General features: G+C 43.3%; 1 protein-coding gene across 1 annotated transcript in view; it reads left to right on the top strand.

Moving 5' to 3' along the window:
* Window positions 1–19,962, top strand: part of LOC139536218 (disks large-associated protein 4-like) — a 238,615-nt gene that overhangs the window by 35,250 nt on the left and 183,403 nt on the right. The window contains exon 2 of the mRNA XM_071336549.1: window positions 8,743–8,809. The gene's annotated coding sequence lies outside the window, so the exon portion shown is untranslated. The remainder of the gene's footprint in view (window positions 1–8,742; window positions 8,810–19,962) is intronic.

Genomic DNA, 19,962 nt, shown 5'->3' with positions numbered 1-19,962 from the left:
GTGATTGGGAGTCTCATAGGGCGGCACACAATTGGCCCAGCATCATCTGGGTTTGGCCGGGGTAGGCCGTCATTGTAAATAAGAATTTGTTCTTAACTGACTTGTCTAGTTAAATAAAGGTTCAATAAATAAAAAAATGCTTTGGGCCCAGATCTGATAGCATTACAAGCATTTTCCCACAGAGAGTTTAACATACAAGACAGAGCCTGGTTTCTTCCTAGGTTCCTGCCATATAGGGAGTTGGGATGTCTGGTGTGAACTGCTCTCTTGAGATCATGCCACAGCATCTCAATCGGGTTAGGTCAGGAAGGCGTATTTTCTTTTGTTGAAGCCATTCTGTTGTTGATTTACTTCTGTGTTTTTGGGTCGTTGTCCTGTTGCATCACCCAACTTCTGTGGAGCTTCAATTGGCGGACAGATAGCCTAACATTCTCCTGCAAAATGTCTTGATAAACTTGGGAATTCATTTGTCCGTTGATGATAGCAAGCTGTCCAGGCCCTGAGGCAGCAAAGCAGCCCCAAACCATGATGCTCCTTCCACCATACTTTACAGTTGGTATGAGGTTTTGATGTTGGTGTGCTGTGCTGTGCCTTTTTTCTCCACACATAGTGTAGTGTGTTCCTTCCAAACAACTCAACTGTAGTTTCATCTGTTCACAGAATATTTTGTATAAGGTAAATGTATATGTATAAATTGTGGTCCAAACTGATTAATTTTATTGTTGCGAAAGCCACCCTTTTTGACCTGGACTATGTTTCCCCCTTTAGATTAGGACATCCTGCATTTCATAATGTAACAGTATAGCTTCCGTCCCTCTCCTCGCCCCTTCCTGGGCTCGAACCAGGGACCCTCTGCACACATCAACAACTGACACCCACGAAGCATCGTTACCCGTCCTTCCCTTTTTAAGAGGGGTTTAAAAGTAGGGCTTACTTTTTATTTGCTTAAAGACCACCTGCCATGAGTGAGTGCTTGATAGAGAGAGGGAGAGAGAGGGAGAGAATGGAGAGAGAGAGAGAGAGAGGGAAGAGAGAGAGAGAGAGAGAGAGAGAGAGAGAGAGAGAGAGAGAGAGAGAGAGAGAGAGAGAGAGAGAGAGAAAGAGAGAGAGAGAGAGAGAGAGAGAGAGAGAGGAATAGAGAGGGGGAGAGAAAGAGGGAGTGAGATGAGAAGGGTGTTAGAGAGAGGGAGACAGAGACAGAGAGAGAGAGGGGAATAGAGAGGGGGGGAGAGAAAGAGGGAGTGAGATGAGAAGGGTGTTAGAGAGAGAGAGAGAGACAGACAGACAGACAGACAGAGAGAGAGAGAGAGAGAGAGAGAGAGAGAGAGAGAGAGAGAGAGAGAGAGAGAGAGAGAAGAGAGAGAAGAGAGAGAGAGAGAGAGAGAGAGAGAGAGAGAGAGAGAGAGAGAGAGAGAGAGAGAGAGAGAGAGAGAGAGAGAGAGAGAGAGAGAGAGAGAGAGAAAGGAAAGAGAGAGGGGGGATGGAGGGAGAGAGGGAGAAGCCAGGGTAGTATTATAGTAATCTAGAACAGATTGATGGGGATGGAAGTGTGGGACTGGACAGTGGAAGCTCCACCGAAGAGCTGCCTATGCCAACTCTCTCTGCCCTCATCTGTCAGACCTCTCCCTCTTTCTTTCCCCTCTCCACATCTCCTTTATCTTCACCCTTTCTCTCTCTCTTTTTTCACTATCATTGTTCTTTTCCCACCTTCATCTATCCTCTGTCATTCGTCCACCTCCTCTTAATTTCTCTCTCTTTCTTTCTTTGCCATCTCTGGTCCCTCTCATCCTCCCCCTCTGTTGTCTTCTCATCCGTCTCTACTCTGTCACTATCTCTTCTCTCACTTTGTTTTCTCTCCCTCCACCCCCTGTCTCTCTACACTGTACATGCTGTATATATTTTATCTTGCTATTCTTACTCTACCTCTCTATGTTCTGTCTCTCTTTCTCACTCTTGCTCTCTTTCCCAACCACGGCCTAGCTTGAGGTAGATTCAGTCTCCATGGCGATCGCTGGAGGCTCCGCTGCTCTTACCAAGGTCACCTCTACGCTAGTGTCACCCAGTACAGCGCTACTCACCAACAGCTGAGAAAGAGGGAAAGAGAGAGAGAGAGAGCGAGAGGGGGAGAGCAAGAGAGAGAGAGGGAGGGAAGTTGAGCGATGGGGAGGATTACATGTAATCTGTTACTCCGCAACCCTGATTACTCTGATAAAGGAAAATGTACTTCCACAATTCACAAAATAGACAAAAGACAAAAGTAAAGGAAATGCAGAGTGAAGGAAATGCAGAAATTTATGAAAATGCTGAAAATAGTTTTTGATTGAAGTTTGATTGAACAGTATAAAACAATCAGAAGAGAGAAAGCCCCATTAAAACCACTAACTGGTTCTGCATGCTTCGGTTCTGTTGGCACCTAGTGTGCTTGCATATTCCCTTGAAAGACCTTCGCTTGAAAAATGAGACGCCATAGCCAATATACAATTCCTCAGAATAGACAGAATTAATCTAAGATAACTCAAGAAATCTGTTATTAATTAAGAAATATTTACAAGTGGAAATTTTACGCATTTAACATCTAACTAAGCAAGATGTTTGGTGCAGTATTTCTCAAGTGAAAAGATGTGCATGAAAACGAGTCATCTATCGTTGAATGAAAATAAACACTTCATTGAAGAATCACTACTGTTGACCAATCACCGATTTAGGGGCGTAGACTTCGGCTTCCGAACTTCGGCTTGCCTCAAGAAAATGCTTTGTGTGCACAAACAGCTGAAAACAAAAACCTTGCCAAAGACCAAAACGAACTAAAACGTCACAAAATGTATTCATAATATAATGTATTCATAATATATACACTAACTGTTCTGGATGGGAAGCAAGCGGACACATTTAAAATGTTTTTGTTGCCGCCCTTTTATTATAAAAAAACATAAAATACCGTCAAATACTTTCATACTGTCAAAAATGAGAAAAATGATAATACTATTTTGGCCATATTGCCCAGCCCTAGGAGAGTGAAAACAAGAGAAGGGGGTTAACAAAAACATTGTGAGGTTCCACAAAGCTGGGGCTAGTGAGGGAGATCATCTAGGCACCACAGTACAGCACACAGAGTGAATAAGAGCACTGAACAAAACACAGGCATTGCAATTGACAAGCTCTAAAGACACGCCATATGAGCTGGAAGCAAGAGAGTGGATGTTTATAAGCCAGCTGGCAAGTGTTTGGCTATGCCATTAGGATGGTTGATACTGTGCAGTGCTACTGACTGAGTGACTGACCTACTTGGAAACCAATGATTATGTTGAAAGGTATATTCTGCTATGGTAAAACTGGGTCAGACAAACACTTCTTATACACACCTATCACACATATACAACTGTACACACACACACACACGCACGCACGCACGCACGCACGCACGCACGCACGCACGCACGCACGCACACACACACACACACACACACACACACACACACACACACACACACACACACACACACACACACACACACACACACACACACACACACACACACAGACTTGATTCCTCTTCTACAGTTTTCTCATCCCTCTTACTTAGGTTCATCCCCCTTTCTCATCCTCCCTCTCTCCGTTCCATGGCCTCCACCTCCCAGGGAGTGTGCTGGAGGAGTCGTCTGCTTAGATACATTAATATTTCAGCCGCACACACACCACACACACACACCAGGGGATCCACAAGTTCAGCCTATGGGAGAAGATGAGGGGCTGAGAGAGATGCAATGGGGGAGTGTGTGACAAAGGGAAGGAGAGGGAGAAAGAAGGAGTGAGAGAGGAGAGATGAAAAATGGGGGGGATATCAGCGAGTTGAAATGGAGAAGTGAGGGGGGGGGGGGGTTACGAGACAGAGATGGAGCAAGTGTCTTGTTTTTTTTCCCGTAACCATGTCTTTGGTGAAATTGTCACGCTTTTGTGACGGTAGTAGTCGCAGTCACGCCACTAAAACATAACATTGAAATGTAAAGCGAAAGAGAGGAAAATAGAAAGAAGGAAGGGTAGCAGAGAGAAAGAAAAGAAGATAAGGGGGAGGAGATTTAAAAGGATGTGTGTATAAGAGAAATTGAAAACACAAGATGAAAATGCATTATTTAAAGAAAGAGAGAGCTAACAGCATAGTGTCATCCAATACCATGTAGGAGAAAGAGGGGGGAAGGATAGAGAGAACAAGTCCCATCCGGGAAGGAGGAGGGAGTGGTGGGGGAGGGAGAAGAGGGAAGTGGTGAAGGTGTGCCAGACACAGCAGGATATCCTGTATGGCTGATGATTGAGGGCTGTGGGCAGGCTTCCCCTTCCTCTCTGTGTGAACTGCAGTGTGGCCAACTTTTTACCGCCTGTTAACTAGGGCGGTTGCCACAATGATATTTGTCATGGTTACAGTTGGTACTTTCCTGCAGTCAAATGACCAAATCGCCCTTTAGTGGCCTCATGGGTGGAATGTTAATCTTTGAATAATTTCATAATTAATAAAACATGTATTTTTAATGCAGAAGATCCGGTGTTTCTATGTCAAATTGTTTTGTTATACAAATACTGGGATTGTTTTTTTCAGCCCTTAACCATGTGTGTGAGGTGTATACTTTTGTGTGACCCTGAATTAGCCCACTGCAGTAAACGGCTAACACGGCAAGGGCCATCCCAGGGGCAAACCAGAGCGATGCTATACCTGGTGGTGAAGTGTTTTTTACTGTATGTCAAATCTACCATTGGGTGATGCCACGCCAGCAGGAGCAAACATTTTTGGGGTTATCTCAGATTGTTCTGGCAATTTTCATGTAGAAACTTAATTAGGAGGAAAGATTTTTTAAATGCTTTTTACACAAACCATTTTTTACACAAACCATTTGTATCACCAACCATTTTCTTTAAATGATAATGAAAGTGTCCATTTTAGGCCCTTTTCAGACCTATACATGCCTCATATACATGTAAGATCCTATGATCCGTGAATATTAATATATATATTAATATATAATATTAATATTTCAAAACCAGCATTTTTAATTTTGTTCATTTTAAGACATATTGTTTGGAACAATATACTCTTCAATGAAATCACATTTTCAGAGAGGGCTCTCTGCTGTTTCTGAAGATATGACACATTTTATGAGCGCCACCAACACAGTGAATGGAAAAATGGATTTAAAGTGAACCCTGCTGGTAATTTGCTGAATGTACAATCCTAAATGAGGGTTGTAATTGGTTAAATAAAGGTGAAATAAAAAATACAAAAAATGACCTAGAATATCAATTTATATGTATAAAATGGGTCATATCATTAAAAGTACCAGAGAGCCTCCTCTGGAAATTAGACATGTGTGAAGAGTACAGTATATTCTTACAAACAATATGTCTTAAAATGAACAAAATAAAAAAGGCAGTTTTTGCGATATTAATATTAATATTTGTAATGTTGAATTAATTATTGTGGATTTTTAAAAATTTTAGAATCAAAACATAGTACATTTTTTAGAATACACTTTAAGGAGTATGACACCAAGATGTTGTCTGTATCATGTATGGTTCACAGATCATAGGGTCTTACAGGAGGCATGTATAGGTCTAAAATGGAATAAAGGTAGTTGATAAAAACACATTGGATGACTGCACATACAGTTGAAATTGCTGCTATATTAGGTTGTCTCATGGTATTGGCATGGTCAAAATACTGCACCAATCAAGTGTCAGCACACGTGAATATTTGATCAAATTCAATAAATACCTGACGTTTATGGTACATTTGTTATTATGAAAGCCTCATATCTTGCAACTTGTTATTACAACTCACTCGGCTGTCTTGCAATAGAAGACAAAGAAACTTGCATTTGCTCTTGCATAAATCAATGACAAACTGATTCCATCGAACAAACAACTTTACAAACCACTGTCACATAAGACATCAAACTACAAACTCTTCACAATGGCCAAATCACTCACCCAAACACCAAACTCACATTTGAGCTAAATGTCCCCATCATCCCTACAGTCACTTCTTCCTTATGCACCACAGCTCCCCCAGATCCACAGTGTCTTTGTTTTTAATTAAGGTGTTTCGATGGATGTTTTTGATTCAAGCCTTATTAGCCTAGCTATGAACCGCATGTTGCTCTCTCCATATTTACCCCGGACTATAAGGCTAGGCCTGTCGATGACCAGAGAGAGGGAAACAGACTCACTGCACCCCTCCAGCCAAAACAGATTATGGGAGCATATCTCCCATGGTGCATTGCGTGTGAATTGTGTGTGCCTGAACACCTTTGTAACGGCCAGGGGGTGCATATGACAATAGAATGAACGAGAGAGAGAGATAACAGAGGGGTGATATGTTCAATTGGTTTATCTGGAAATAGATTTATTCACACTGATCTCCCAGCGGAGTAGCAGCCGTTGCTATGCGCCCTCTGTGATTCGAGTGTGAGAGGAGAAGCATGGAGGAGGAGGTGGAGGAGAAACGGGGGGAAGGGTGGACAGTTTTTTTAATCTCAAGAAGAGTTTGGTCATTCATGCTATAGATGCTGAGGTAGAATGATAAAAAGTAGGGTGGGTGTGTGTGTGTGTGTGTGTGTGTGTGTGTGTGTGTGTGTGTGTGTGTGTGTGTGTGTGTGTGTGTGTGTGTGTGTGTGTGTGCGTGCGTGCGTGCGTGCGTGCGTGCGTGCATGTGAGTGAGTGAGTAAGAGAAAAAGAGAGAGACAGGGAGAGAGAGTGCCCTGAAGTTAAGATTTCTCTGAGTGGACTGTGAGTGGTTGAGCTCAGATGGCCCCACTGCGCTGCTGAAACAGAGGCTGTAATGTATGTGTGTCAGTGGAGTGCTATTGTAGGTTAATGCACCACCACACACTGAGCTGCTGTATGCTATGAGGGTCCTGTGGTTAGCACCAGTGTTAGCGATGCCTTAGGAAACTGAAACTGCATTGAGCCCTAATGGCTGGTCAGCTGTACAATACATGGTCAAACAAACCCTCCAGTCAAGACTTCCTGCTGACTAATGTTAACCTGTGAGCTATGTGTACATCTTTTGTCACTGCTCAGTCAGCAAAACATGAAGCCTTTCTTTTTCTTCTATGTCTAACATGATCCGACATATCCCTCTCCCTCAGGCTTCAGCATCTTGACTCAAGCTGCCATCGTTTTGGCTGGTCTATTTGTGCGGTCTAGTCCGAATATTGATTTAACTTTTTTTCTATCTAGTTTATCCTGTCGGTCCTGTCACTATCATTAATTATCACGGTTCTCACCTTGTGTTGATGTATCCGACACATTTGATTGTGGCTAAAGGCTAGAATGCTAGGAATGATATGTTCAAATCCCTCGTGATGTGTCTCTAAGGGGGTCCTGTTCTGTTGGATGAACAAGAGCTGAACTGTGATAGCATTGATTGAACAAGAGCTAACTGCATGCAGACACACACACACACACACACACACACACACACACACACACACACACACACACACACACACACGAGTGTACGCACGCACGTACACAAACACTCACTCACACAAACACACAGGATCAAACTCAAGCGCAGCAGCAGGTTGCAGGGCAATGGTAAGCTAAGACCCCAGCCTGGCCTAGATGACCCTATTGGGTTCAAGCCAAGGTATCAGGGGACTAGGCTTCCATAGTAGTAGTCCATCCCACCAAAGGTCAGGGTTGGGACGGCCACATTTGCCATCAATCAACATTCATCCCTTATCAGTGTGTGTTACCAAAAACGAAGACAGAATTAGTAATAGACTTACTGTGCAATGGAGGCTGCTGATGGGAGGATGGCTCATAATAATGGCTGGAATGAAGCAAATGGAATGGCATCAAACACATGGAAACCATGTGTTTGATGTATTTGATACCATCCCACTTATTCCGCTCCAGCCATTACCACAAAACCCGTTCTCCCCAATTAAGTTGCCACCAACCTCCTTTGTTATTGTGACAACTCTTATCCACACTACTCTATATGTATGGCTTTTGCTATGTGGCGTCATGTGATGGTAATATGGGTGTAGCTTTATCTCATAGAGAACCTCCACCAGGATTGTAAGGGGGCAGAGTTTTGTCTGGTTATCTCAACTACCATGCACATTGTTGCTTACACTCAACTCTTGGTTTTGAAGTTTTAATGATTATTATAGCCAACAATGCTTTTCCAACGCTATGTGGTGTGTTCAATATTGTGAAACAATTCTCATTGGGAAATATCCTTTCTAAAACTTGAATGGTTCACTTTTAAGGGAAAGTACCTGCCGGAGCTGCTTCCTGAAGTATGATCTTAATCGGAAGTTAGGATTCTTAATTAAATTGTCTGATCTCCTAAGTTGCTCCAATTCGCATACCTCTGAAAGATAGGCCTAATTGATTTCCAAAACAAGGAAATGGCTGGATAATTCAATTTCTTCTGTTGATAATTACCGGAAAGATAAGTAGGGTTTTGAAGACACTAGATTAAGATGAAGTGCATTAAGTCTTGTGTTATTTGCTGACTCATTGCCTTTTATGCTAAAGCTATTCAATTCTCTGAAAAACTCATTAATTCAAACTCGAATCAGTAGTTTTAATGTACAAAGTCTATATCCCTTAATTACTTGTACCCTGCCAAGTCCTCTATTTACTACAGAAGGCTCACAAAATATGTGAATGTGTATTGTAACTTTCACTATTACTATGGCTAATCATGCTAATGTTTCCCTCCATTTTGTGTTGCAGGATTTCTTTATCTATTGGCCACTACGTCCATGTCTTTGAAGACGGATTATCCAAACCATTCAACAAGGTATGTGTGCTGGAATATCAGATATCTTCTACCAAAGTGTCCCTGGTCTTCAAAAGTGCAAAGTGACATTCCCTCCTCTTTGGGTCCTGTCACCTCCTTGCTTTCCTCCTTCCATCCGAATCTGGCTGACATTGTGAAGGACACCGGTGGTTTGCGTCCTAAGGAGACACTGACCTACTTGTGGTTGATGCTGGAGTTATTGAAAAGGCTGAACTACCTAGAGAATTAGCTTATGGGGGAGGCAGTTGACATTGTCCTTGCCCAGGTTGAACGTTGATGGATACCAGACATTTGGATGGAGCGTCACTGTCAGACTGACAAAAGGATGGGTCTATGAACGGTGGAACTTTTTGTCCAGTGTTATGAGCTTTGATGAATCTCTTGCTTTTCTAAGTTCACTTTTGTCCTTACTGATTAGAATATAAATTACAATTTACATAATGATGAATGGCTAGGGTATAACATGAGCACATATCTCGTAGTAGTGTTCTGCGGTTGCCAAAGGTACGCACACTGTTTCCTGCCGAGCACTTACTGTAACACTGACTGAACAAGCCCGATGCTCAACATTATGAGTGGTCTCGGCATATAACCCTAAAGTACACCACTGGACTAAGTTATTTATTGTAGTCTTTTAGGATTTAATTCAGAGCAAGTGTAGATATGTATAATTTTACCTGAGATACTGTTCCTCTTGAACAGCTACTTCCGAAGTACAATGAAACGTTTTTAAAACAATCCCTCCTCTCTCCTCTACCAATTGGATGGAAGGAATCAAGTTAGGATGATTAGAAAATAATTAAATGCATTTTGGTTTTGGATAAACACAGGAATGTGTATATTTGCACTCTGCTAGAAGCACGACTCTAACTAGTTAAGCTGTTTAACTGTGGGTCTTAAATATTCCAGGACAGTGGTAGTGGCTACTTGGTTATCACCCTTCAGACCAATTCAATATTTTGCTGCAGCTGTTGCGTCCGTGATTTCTCGCTCTGTTGGGTTCCCGGAACATAAATGGTCATGAAACAGTGACCCAACAGAAGCTACACATACTTAGAGCTGTTGTTTTCAAAGAAGACCCATGCGATTACAAGGAATACATGCATACTCTGTGTTTTACATATAAATGGTTGTTCCCATAATGCGTCCTAAACACACACACACACACACACAGCAACTCTGACCTCTGAATTCAAATCTTATAGGGTTCATTTAGAGGAGAGGTCACTATGTGAGCCTGTCACTCTATAGCAACATGGTGACGTTTCAGAGCTCAAGGCCAATCATATTCCTCCTTGAGTTCAAACAGCTTTGGGAGACCAGCACATGATTGGCCCTGAAATTAGCACATGACCTATGACCTCTGGAACAACCGTTGCAGACATGCATCATCGTTTTAAGGGGTAATAAACATGTAAATAAACATGCTAAGAACAAACCTATTATTTTATTTCTCTAATTGCTCTTTACATGGCAGGGTGTTGGGAAGAGGATAAGTGCCTCACTTATTCCGAACAAGGCTTGAGTTCCCCGCCCTCCAGGGATTTGAACCAGTGTTTCTGTTTGTCAAATCAGTCTTTCCCCCTAACCTTCCAGGCCATATTGCTGAATGTTGTAGATTTTTACATTAGGGTGTTCCTACAAATAAAAGGCAGCAGAATTATTAGGGAGAGCTTACCATTTCATCTGAATTGCAAATGGAAGTAAATAGATGTACTGTAAATATCTATGCATACTAATGACAATGCCATGTACTGTAGGCCGTGTGTTCTCTCTCGTGTGTCACCAAGAATAGACGCTTCTGCCCAGCTATGATGATTTATCATTTCATTACAGAAATGTCCGCCACACTTTCCCGCTGTCCATCAAGCAAGCCCATTGAGAAATGTGGTTACACTTACAATTTCAGGTATGTTGCAATTGATGATAGCTGTGCTGTAAACATACTGTCTATCGACTGTTGTAAGGCTAGCTCTATGTTAGCAAAACATGTAGCCCTTGGTTTATCAGAAGGAGTGCCAGTAAACAAATAGCTGATTTATCCCATGATGATACTGTTTGAGAAATATTTAATATCCAAGCACGAGAGATTCTCTAGTTTCCCCCAAGGCTTATTACATTTGCTTCAATCAGCCCACTCACTTTTACTCACTTCTATATTGTTTTCTCAGAGAGCTCGGCTTATTGCATTGCATTTTATCTAGTTGATGAATATGCTATTACTCTGTTTTGATTTGATCTATCAGAGGCTACTGTGTACCAGTGTATCTACTGTATACCCCCCGCATATCTTTTTTGTAAAAGCTTCACAACATGATGCATATAAACTGATACCAGGTTGGCAATCCGCGTGCGTTATTTATCAAGGGAACGTTGCAAGGGAGTTTGCCGATTTTCCCCTATGACTGTGGCATACTGTTTAGTCAAAGTAAACCCATTACAAGAGCTTGGGACTATAAAGTTCTGTCTGCAAAAAGATCATTCAGAGATAACTGGCTTTAAAGTTCTGAACCCTCAGTGGTTTGAATGTGTCAGCAATTTTTTATCTTGTATTCTTTTGAACTTAACAACCTGAATTGGGGTATTTAGACTACTGTACGTATAGGTAGTGAACATTTAACAGAACAAGGCTATGTCAATAACTCAGTCTTGACCAAGATGTAGATAGAACCTTATAGTCCCACTTGATTTACTATGATTTCAGCTGGAAACTGCCGTGATAAAAGGAATCAATTGACAGACGAGTATGAAGGGGCTAGCATAACATTTGTATGAAGGGGCTAGCATAACATTTGTATGAAGGGGCTAGCATAACATTTGCTCAGGGGAGATTGTGTAATTATAAACTGGGTGGTTCGCTTCCTGACTGCTGATTGGCTGACAACCGTGGTATATCAGACCGTATACCAGGGGTATGGCAAAACATTTATTTGTACTGCTCTAATTATGTTGGTAACCAGTATAATAGCAGTAAGGCACCTCGGGGGTTTGTGATATATGCCCAATATACCACGGCTAAGGTCTGTATCCAGGCACACCGTGTTGCGTCGTGCGTAAGAACAGCACTTAGCCGTGGTATATTGGCCATGTACCACACCTCCTCGTGCCTTATTGCTTAATTATATTGTATGTAATGAACCCATTAGACAATACAGAGCTATACTATGTTTACATTAGCTTATAGCAAGCCCTTGCAGGGTATAGACCCACACTGCCAGTCATTTGTACCACTCCACAGCACTGTGTATACCTTCCAGTCTTACCTTTGGCTAAATGTAACCATGTCCATACTCCATACTCTCAGTGCATCTGGCTTTTCCATGTTAAATCAAATTAAATAAGATTTGAATCATCACATGCTTGGTAAACAACAAGAGTAGGCTAACAGTGAAATGCTTACTTATGGGCCCTTCCCAACAATGTAGAGAGAAAAAGAGAGTAATCAGTAAAACACGTAATAATAAAATGAATAAAAAATACACAATGAGTAACGATAACTTGCCTTTATACACGGGGTACCCGTACCGAGCCGATATGCAGGGGTACGAGGTAATTGAGGTAGATATTTACATATAACTAGGAATAAAGTGACTAGGCAACAGGATAGATGATTAACAGTAGCAGCAGCGTATGTGATAAGTCAAAAAGGTCAGTGCAAAAAGGGTCAATGCCGATAGCTAACCAAATAGCTACCCAGACTATTTAACTAACTATTTAGCAGTCTTATGGCTTGGGGGTAGAAGGTGTTCAGGGTCCTGTTGGTTCCAGACTTGCTGCATCGGTATCGCTTGCTATGCGGCAGCAGAGAGAACGGTCTATGACGAGCGTTGCTGAAGTTTTTGACAATTTTTAGGGTCTTCCTCTGACACCGCCTGATATAGAGGTCCTGGATAGCAAGGAGCTCAGCCCCAGTGATGTACTGGGCTGTACACAAGACCTTCTGTAGCACTTTACGGTCAGATGCCAAGCAGTTGCCATACCAGCCAGTCAAGATGCCCTCCATGCTCTCAAGATGCTCTAAACCTTTTGAGGGCCCATGCCAAATCTTTTCAACCTCCTGAGAGGGAATAGGCATTGTTGTGCTCTCTTCACGACTGTGTTGGTGTGTGTGGACCATAATAGATTCTTAGTGATGTGGACACAGAGGACCTTGAAGCTCTTGACCTGACACTCTACAGTCCTGTCGACGTGAATAGGGGCGTGCTCTGCCCTCTGTTTCCCGTAGTCCACGATCAGCTCCTTTGACTTTCTGACATTGAGGGAGCGGTTGTTGCCCTGACACCACACTGCCAGGTCTCTGACCTCCTCCCTATAGGCTGTCTCATCATTGTCGGTGAGACAGCGGTTTTGGTGTCATACCTGGCCATGCAGTCGTGGGTGAATAGGGAGTAGAGGAGGGGACTAAGCGCGCACCCCTGATGGGCCCCCGTGTTGAGGGTCAGCGTGGCAGATGTGTTGTTGCCTACCCTCTCCACCTGGGGGCGGCCCGTCAGGAAGTCCAGGATCCAGTTGCAGAGGGAGGTGTTCAGTCCCAGGGTCCTTAGCTTAGTGATGAACTCGGAGAGACCTATGGTGTTGAGCGCTGAGCTGTAGTCAATGAAGAGCATTCTCACATAGGTGTTCCTCTAGTCCAGGTGAGAGAGGGCAGTGTAGAGCGCAATAGAGATTACATCATCTGTGGATCTGATGGGGTGGTATGCGAATTTGAGTAGGACCAGGTGTCTGGGATGATGGTGTTGATGTGAGCCATGACCAGCGTTTCAAAGCATTTCATAGCTGCAGATGTGAGTGCTATTGGGTAACCTGTCATTTAAACAGGTTAACTTGGCATTCTTGGGCACAGGGTCTATGATGGTCTGCTTGAAACATGTAGGTATTACAGACTGAGAGGTTGAACATTTCAGTGAAGACACTTGCCAGCTGGTCAGCGCATACTCTGAGTACACGTCCTGGTAATCCGTCTGGCCCTGCAGCCTTGTGAATGTTAACCTGTTTAAAGGTCTTACATCAGCTACGGAGAGCGTGATCACACAGTCATCCGGAAAAGCTGGTGCTCTCATGGATGGTTCAGAGTCGCTTGCCTCGAACCGAGCATAGAAGGCATTTAGCAAGTCTGGTAGGCTCACGTCATTGTGCAGCTCATGGCTGGGTTTCCCTTTGTAATTCATGATAGTTTGCAAGCCCTGACACATCCGACGAGCGTCAGTGCCGTTGCAGTAGGATTCGATCTTTGTCCTGTATTGATGCTTTGCTTGTTTGATGACTCATCAGATGTTGTAGCGGGATTTCTTTTTAGCGCCTGAATTAATGTCCCGCTCCTTGAAAGCGTTAGCTCTAGCCTTTAGCTCAGTGTGGATGTTGCCTGTAATCCAATGCTTCTGGTTGGGATTTGTACATACGGTCACAGTGGGGACAACATCGTAGATGCACTTATTATGAAGCCAGTGACTGATTTGGTAAACTCCTAAACTGTAACGTTACAGGCTTCCCTTTGGCTGCCATGATACATCCTCTCCATAATAAAACATGTTGTATTGTGCGCTTTGCCAGCAAATGTCTACCTGGTGTACTTTCTCCTTGTTCTAATGTGATGTCGTTTGAGTTGTGGATATTCTTTACTGGAGTGTAGCAAGCCCAGCTGCATTAGAGGTAGCAGAGCCGTGGCTGTTTTTTCATTGGGATTCACCCTCTCATGGGAACCTTTAGTACATCAGCTTGGATAAAGTTTGATATTTTACTCGCTTTTACCTACTCTGATTGTTCCAGAAGTATGTGTAGAGATGTTGGTTGTTGACGTATTTTTGGTCCAGTAGAGTCGATTTGGAGCTGTCATTTGGAATAGTACCAAGTGACGAATGACAAAAGCAGGTCTCAACTGAGTCTGCATGTACGTGCAAGCAAGCAAGCATGTATGTATATGTATGTATGTATGTATGTACAGTGAGGGAAAAAAGTATTTGATCCCCTGCTGATTTTGTACGTTTGCCCACTGACAAAGAAATGATCAGTCTATAATTTTAATGGTAGGTTTATTTGAACAGTGAGAGACAGAATAACAACAAAAAAATCCAGAAAAACGCATGTCAAAAACGTTATAAATTGATTTGCATTTTAATGAGGGAAATAAGTATTTGACCCCCTCTCAATCAGAAAGATTTCTGGCTCCCAGGTGTCTTTCATACAGGTAACGAGCTGAGATTAGGAGCACACTCTTAAAGGGAGTGCTCCTAATCTCAGTTTCTTACCTGTATAAAAGACACCTGTCCACAGAAGCAATCAATCAATCAGATTCCAAACTCTCCACCATGGCCAAGACCAAAGAGCTCTCCAAGGATGTCAGGGACAAGATTGTAGATCTACACAAGGCTGGAATGGGCTACAAGACCATTGCCAAGCAGCTTGGTGAGAAGGTGACAACAGTTGGTGCGATTATTCGCAAATGGAAGAAACACAAAAGAACTGTCAAACTCCCTTGGCCTAGGGCTCCATGCAAGATCTCACCTCGTGGAGTTGCAATGATAATGAGAATGGTGAGGAATCAGCCCAGAACTACACAGGAGGATCTTGTCAATGATCTCAAGGCAGCTGGGACCATAGTCACCAAGAAAACAATTGGTAACACACTACGCCGTGAAGGACTGAAATCCTGCAGCGCCCGCAAGGTCCCCCTGCTCAAGAAAGCACATATACATGCCCGTCTGAAGTTTGCCAATGAACATCTGAATGATTCAGAGGACAACTGGGTGAACGTGTTGTGGTCAGATGAGACCAAAATGGAGTTCTTTGGCATCAACTCAACTTGCCGTGTTTGGAGGAGGAGGAATGCTGCCTATGACCCCAAGAAACCATCCCCACCGTCAAACATGGCGGTGGAAACATTATGCTTTGGGGGTGTTTTTCTGCTAAGGGGACAGGACAACTTCACCGCATCAAAGGGACGATGGACGGGGCCATGTACCGTCAAATCTTGGGTGAAAACCTCCTTCCCTCAGCCAGGGTATTGAAAATGGGTCGTGGATGGGTATTCCAGCATGACAATGACCCAAAACACACGGCCAAGGCAACAAAGGAGTGGCTCAAGAAAAAGCACATTAAGGTCCTGGAGTGGCCTAGCCAGTCTCCAGACCTTAATCCCATAGAAAATCTGTGGAGGGAGCTGAAGGTTCGAGTTGCCAAACGTCAGTCTCGAAACCTTAATGACTTGAAGAAGATCTGCAAAGAGGAGTGGGACAAAATCTCTCCTGAGATGTGTGCAAACCTGGTGGCCAACTACAAGAAACATCTGACCTCTGTGATTGCCAACAAGGGTTTTGCCACCAAGTACTAAGTCATGTTTTACAGAGGGGTCAAATACTTATTTCCCTCATTAAAATGCAAATCAATTTATAAAATTTTTGACATGCGTTTTTCTGGATTTTTTTGTTGATATTCTGTCTCTCACTGTTCAAATAAACCTACCATTAAAATTACAGACTGATAATTTCTTTGTCAGTGGGCAAACGTACAAAATCAGCAGGGGATCAAATACTTTTTTCCCTCACTGTATGTATGTATGTATGTATGTATGTATGTATGTATGTATGTATGTATGTATGTATGTATGTATGTATGTATGTATGTATGTATGTACTCAGCAAAAAAAGAAACGTTCTCTCACTGTCAACTGCGTTTATTTTCAGCAAACTTAACATGTGCACATATTTGTATGAACATAACAAGATTCAACAACTGAGACATAAACTGAACAAGTTCCACAGACATGTGACTAACAGAAATGGAATAATGTGTCCCTGAACAAAGGGGGGGTCAAAATCAACAGTAACAGTCAGTATCTGGTTTGGCCACCAGCTGCATTAAGTACTGCAGTACATCTCCTCCTCATGGACTGCACCAGATTTGCCAGTACTTGCTATGAGATGTTACCCCACTCTTCCACCAAGGCACCTGCAAGTTCCCGAACATTTCTGGGGGAAATGGCCCTAGCCCTCACCCTCCAATCCAACAGGTACCAGATGTGCTCAATGGGATTGAGATCCGGGCTCTTCGCTGGCCATGGCAGAACACTGACATTCCTGTCTTGCAGGAAATCATAGACATGTATAGACATTATGGACAGTATGTGGATAAAATATATAGTATATCTGAAGAATACTTGGATAGAATAGTATATGTACAGCAATCGTCGAATAGAATGGACTAGAATACAGTAAATACATATGAAATGGGTAAAACAGTATGTAAACATTATTAAAGTGACCAGTTTTCCATGTCTATGTACATAGGGCAGCAGCCTCTGAAGTGCAGTGAGGAATAACAGGGTGGTAGCCGGCTAGTGACAGTGACTAAGTTCAGGGCAGAGTACTGGATGGAGGCTCGCGAGTGATGGCTATTTGACAGTCTGATTGCCTTGAGATACAGTAGATGCTGTTTATCTGTCCCAGCTTTGATGCACGTGTACTGACCTTGCCTCCTGGATGATAGCGAGGTGAACAGGCCGTGGCTCGGGGGCTGAGGTCCTTGATGAGCTTCTTGACCTTCCTGTGACACCAGGTGCTGTATATATCCTGACAGACAGGCAGTGTGCTCATTGTGATGTGTTGGGCTGCCCGCACCACCCTCTGTATGAATGTAAGTATGTACAGTGCATTCGGAAAGTATTCAGACCCCTTTTTCCAAATTTTGTTACGTTACAGACTTACTCTAAAATTGATTAAATAATGTTTCCCCTCATCAATCTACACACAACACCCCATAATGACAAAGCGAAAACCATTTTTTAGAAATGTTTGCAAATGTATGAAAAATAAAAACCAAAATACCTTATTTACATAAGTATTCAGACCCTTTGCTATGAGACTCGAAATTGAGCTCAGGTGCATCCTGTTTTCATTGATCATCCTTGAGATGTTTCTACAACTTGATTGGAGTCCACCTGTGGTAAATTCAATTGTTTGGACATGATTTGGAAAGGTACACACCTGTCTATATAAGGTCGCACAGATGACAGTGCATGTCAGAGCAAAAACCAAGCCATGAGGTCGATGGAATTCTCCGTATAGCTCTGAGACAGGATTGTGTCGAGGCACAAATCTGGGGAAGGGTACCAAAACATGTCTGCAGCATTGAAGGTCTCCAAGAAAACAGTAGCCTTCATCATTCTTTTATGGAATAAGTTTGGAACCACCAAGAATCTTCCTAGAGCTGGCTGCCTGGCCAAACTGAGCAATCGGGGGAGAAGGGCCTTGGTCAGGGAGGTGACCAAGAAACCAATGGTCACTCTGACAGAGCTCCAGAATTCCTCTGTGGATATCAAATCAAATCAAATCAAATGTTATTTGTCACATACACATAGTTAGCAGATGTTAATGTGACTGTAGCAAAATGCTTGTGCTTTTAGTCATGACAGTGCAGTAATATCTAACAAGTAATCTAACAATTCCCCAACAACTACCTCATACACACAAATCTAAAGGGGTGAATGAGAATATGTACATGTAAGTATATGGATGAACGATGGCCGAGCGGCATAGTCAAGGTGCAATAGATGGTGTAAGATACAGTATATACATGCGATATGAGTAATGTATTTAGTGTGCATTGTATAAAGTGACTTGTGATCCATTTATTAAAGTGGCCAGTGATTTGGTCTCAATGTAGGCAGCAGCCTCTCTGAGTTAGTGATTGCTGTTTAGCAGTCTGATGGCCTTGAGATATAAGCTGTTTTTCAGTCTGTCGGTCCCAGCTTTGATGCACCTGTACTGACCTCACCTTCTGGATGGTAGTGGTGTGAACAGGCAGTGGCTCGGGTTGTTGTTGTCCTTGATGATCTTTTTGGCCTTCCTGTGACATCGGGTTCTGTAGGTGTCATGGAGGGCAGGAAGTTTGCCCCCCGGTGAAGCATTGTGCAGACCGCACCACCCTCTGGAGAGCCTTGCGGTTGAGGGCGGTGCAGTTGCCGTACCAGGCTGTGATACAGTCCGACAGTATGCTCTAGATTGTGCATCTGTAAAAGTTTGTAAGGGTTTTGGGTGACATGCCAAATTTCTTCAGCCTCCTGAGGTTGAAGAGGCACTGTTCCGCCTTCTTCACCACACTGTCTGTGTGGGTGGACCATTTCAGTTTGTCTGTGATGTGTACGCTGTGGTTCTTAAAACTTTACACCTTCTCCACTGCTGTCCTTTCGATGTGGATAGAGGGGTGCTCCCTCTGCTGTTTCCTGAAGTCCACGATCATCTCCTTTGTTTTGTTGACGTTGAGTGAGAGGTTGTTTAACTGACACCACACTCTGAGTGCCCTCACCTCCTCCCTGTAGGCTGCCTCGTCATTGTTAGTAATCAAGCCCACTACTGTTGTGTCGTCTGCAAACTTGATGATTGAGTTGGAGGCGTGCATAGCCACGCAGTCGTGGGTGAACGGGAGGTACAGAGGGGGCTGAACATGCACCCTTGTGGGGCCACAGTGTTGAGGATCAGCGAAGTGGAGATGTTGTTTCCTACCTTTATCACCGGAGGGCGGCCCGTCAAAAAGTCGAGGACCCAATTGCACAGGGCGGGGTTGAGACCCAGGGCCTCCAGCTTGATGATGAGCTTGGAGGGTACTATGGTGTTGAATGCTGAGCTGTAGTCAATGAACAGCATTCTTACATAGGTATTCCTTTTGTCCAGATGGGATAGGGCAGTGTGCATTGTGATGGCGATTGCGTCGTCTGGGGACCTGTTGGGGCGTATGGAAACTGAAGTGGGTCTAGGGTGGCCGGTAAGGTGGAGGTGATATGATATGACGGGAGAACCTTCCAGAAGGTCAACCATCTCTGCAGCACTCCACCAACTAACTTCATTACGACATGCAGTTTACGTTATGGCGAGAGCGTGCCCAAAATCTGGGCGCAAACTACTAGTTCACATGTTCGACAGATATATGAAATAGCATCATAAAATGGGTCCTACTTTTGATGATCTTCCATCAGAATGTTGTACAAGGGGTCCTTTGTCCAGAACAATCGTTGTTTGGATTTAGAATGTCCTCTTCTCCAGTGAATTAGCACGGAAAGCTAGCAAAGTGGCGCGAAGCTCTCCTTCCTGAACATACGCAGACAAAGCAACACGTCCCGAAAAAATGTCAATAATCTAATAAAACTATATTGAAAAAACATA

Source organism: Salvelinus alpinus, chromosome 12 (assembly GCF_045679555.1).
Source record: "Salvelinus alpinus chromosome 12, SLU_Salpinus.1, whole genome shotgun sequence".
NCBI classification, from domain to species: domain Eukaryota; kingdom Metazoa; phylum Chordata; class Actinopteri; order Salmoniformes; family Salmonidae; genus Salvelinus; species Salvelinus alpinus.
The sequence above is the reverse complement of the archived record's forward strand: the minus strand, read 5'-3'. Positions and strand labels throughout refer to the sequence as shown.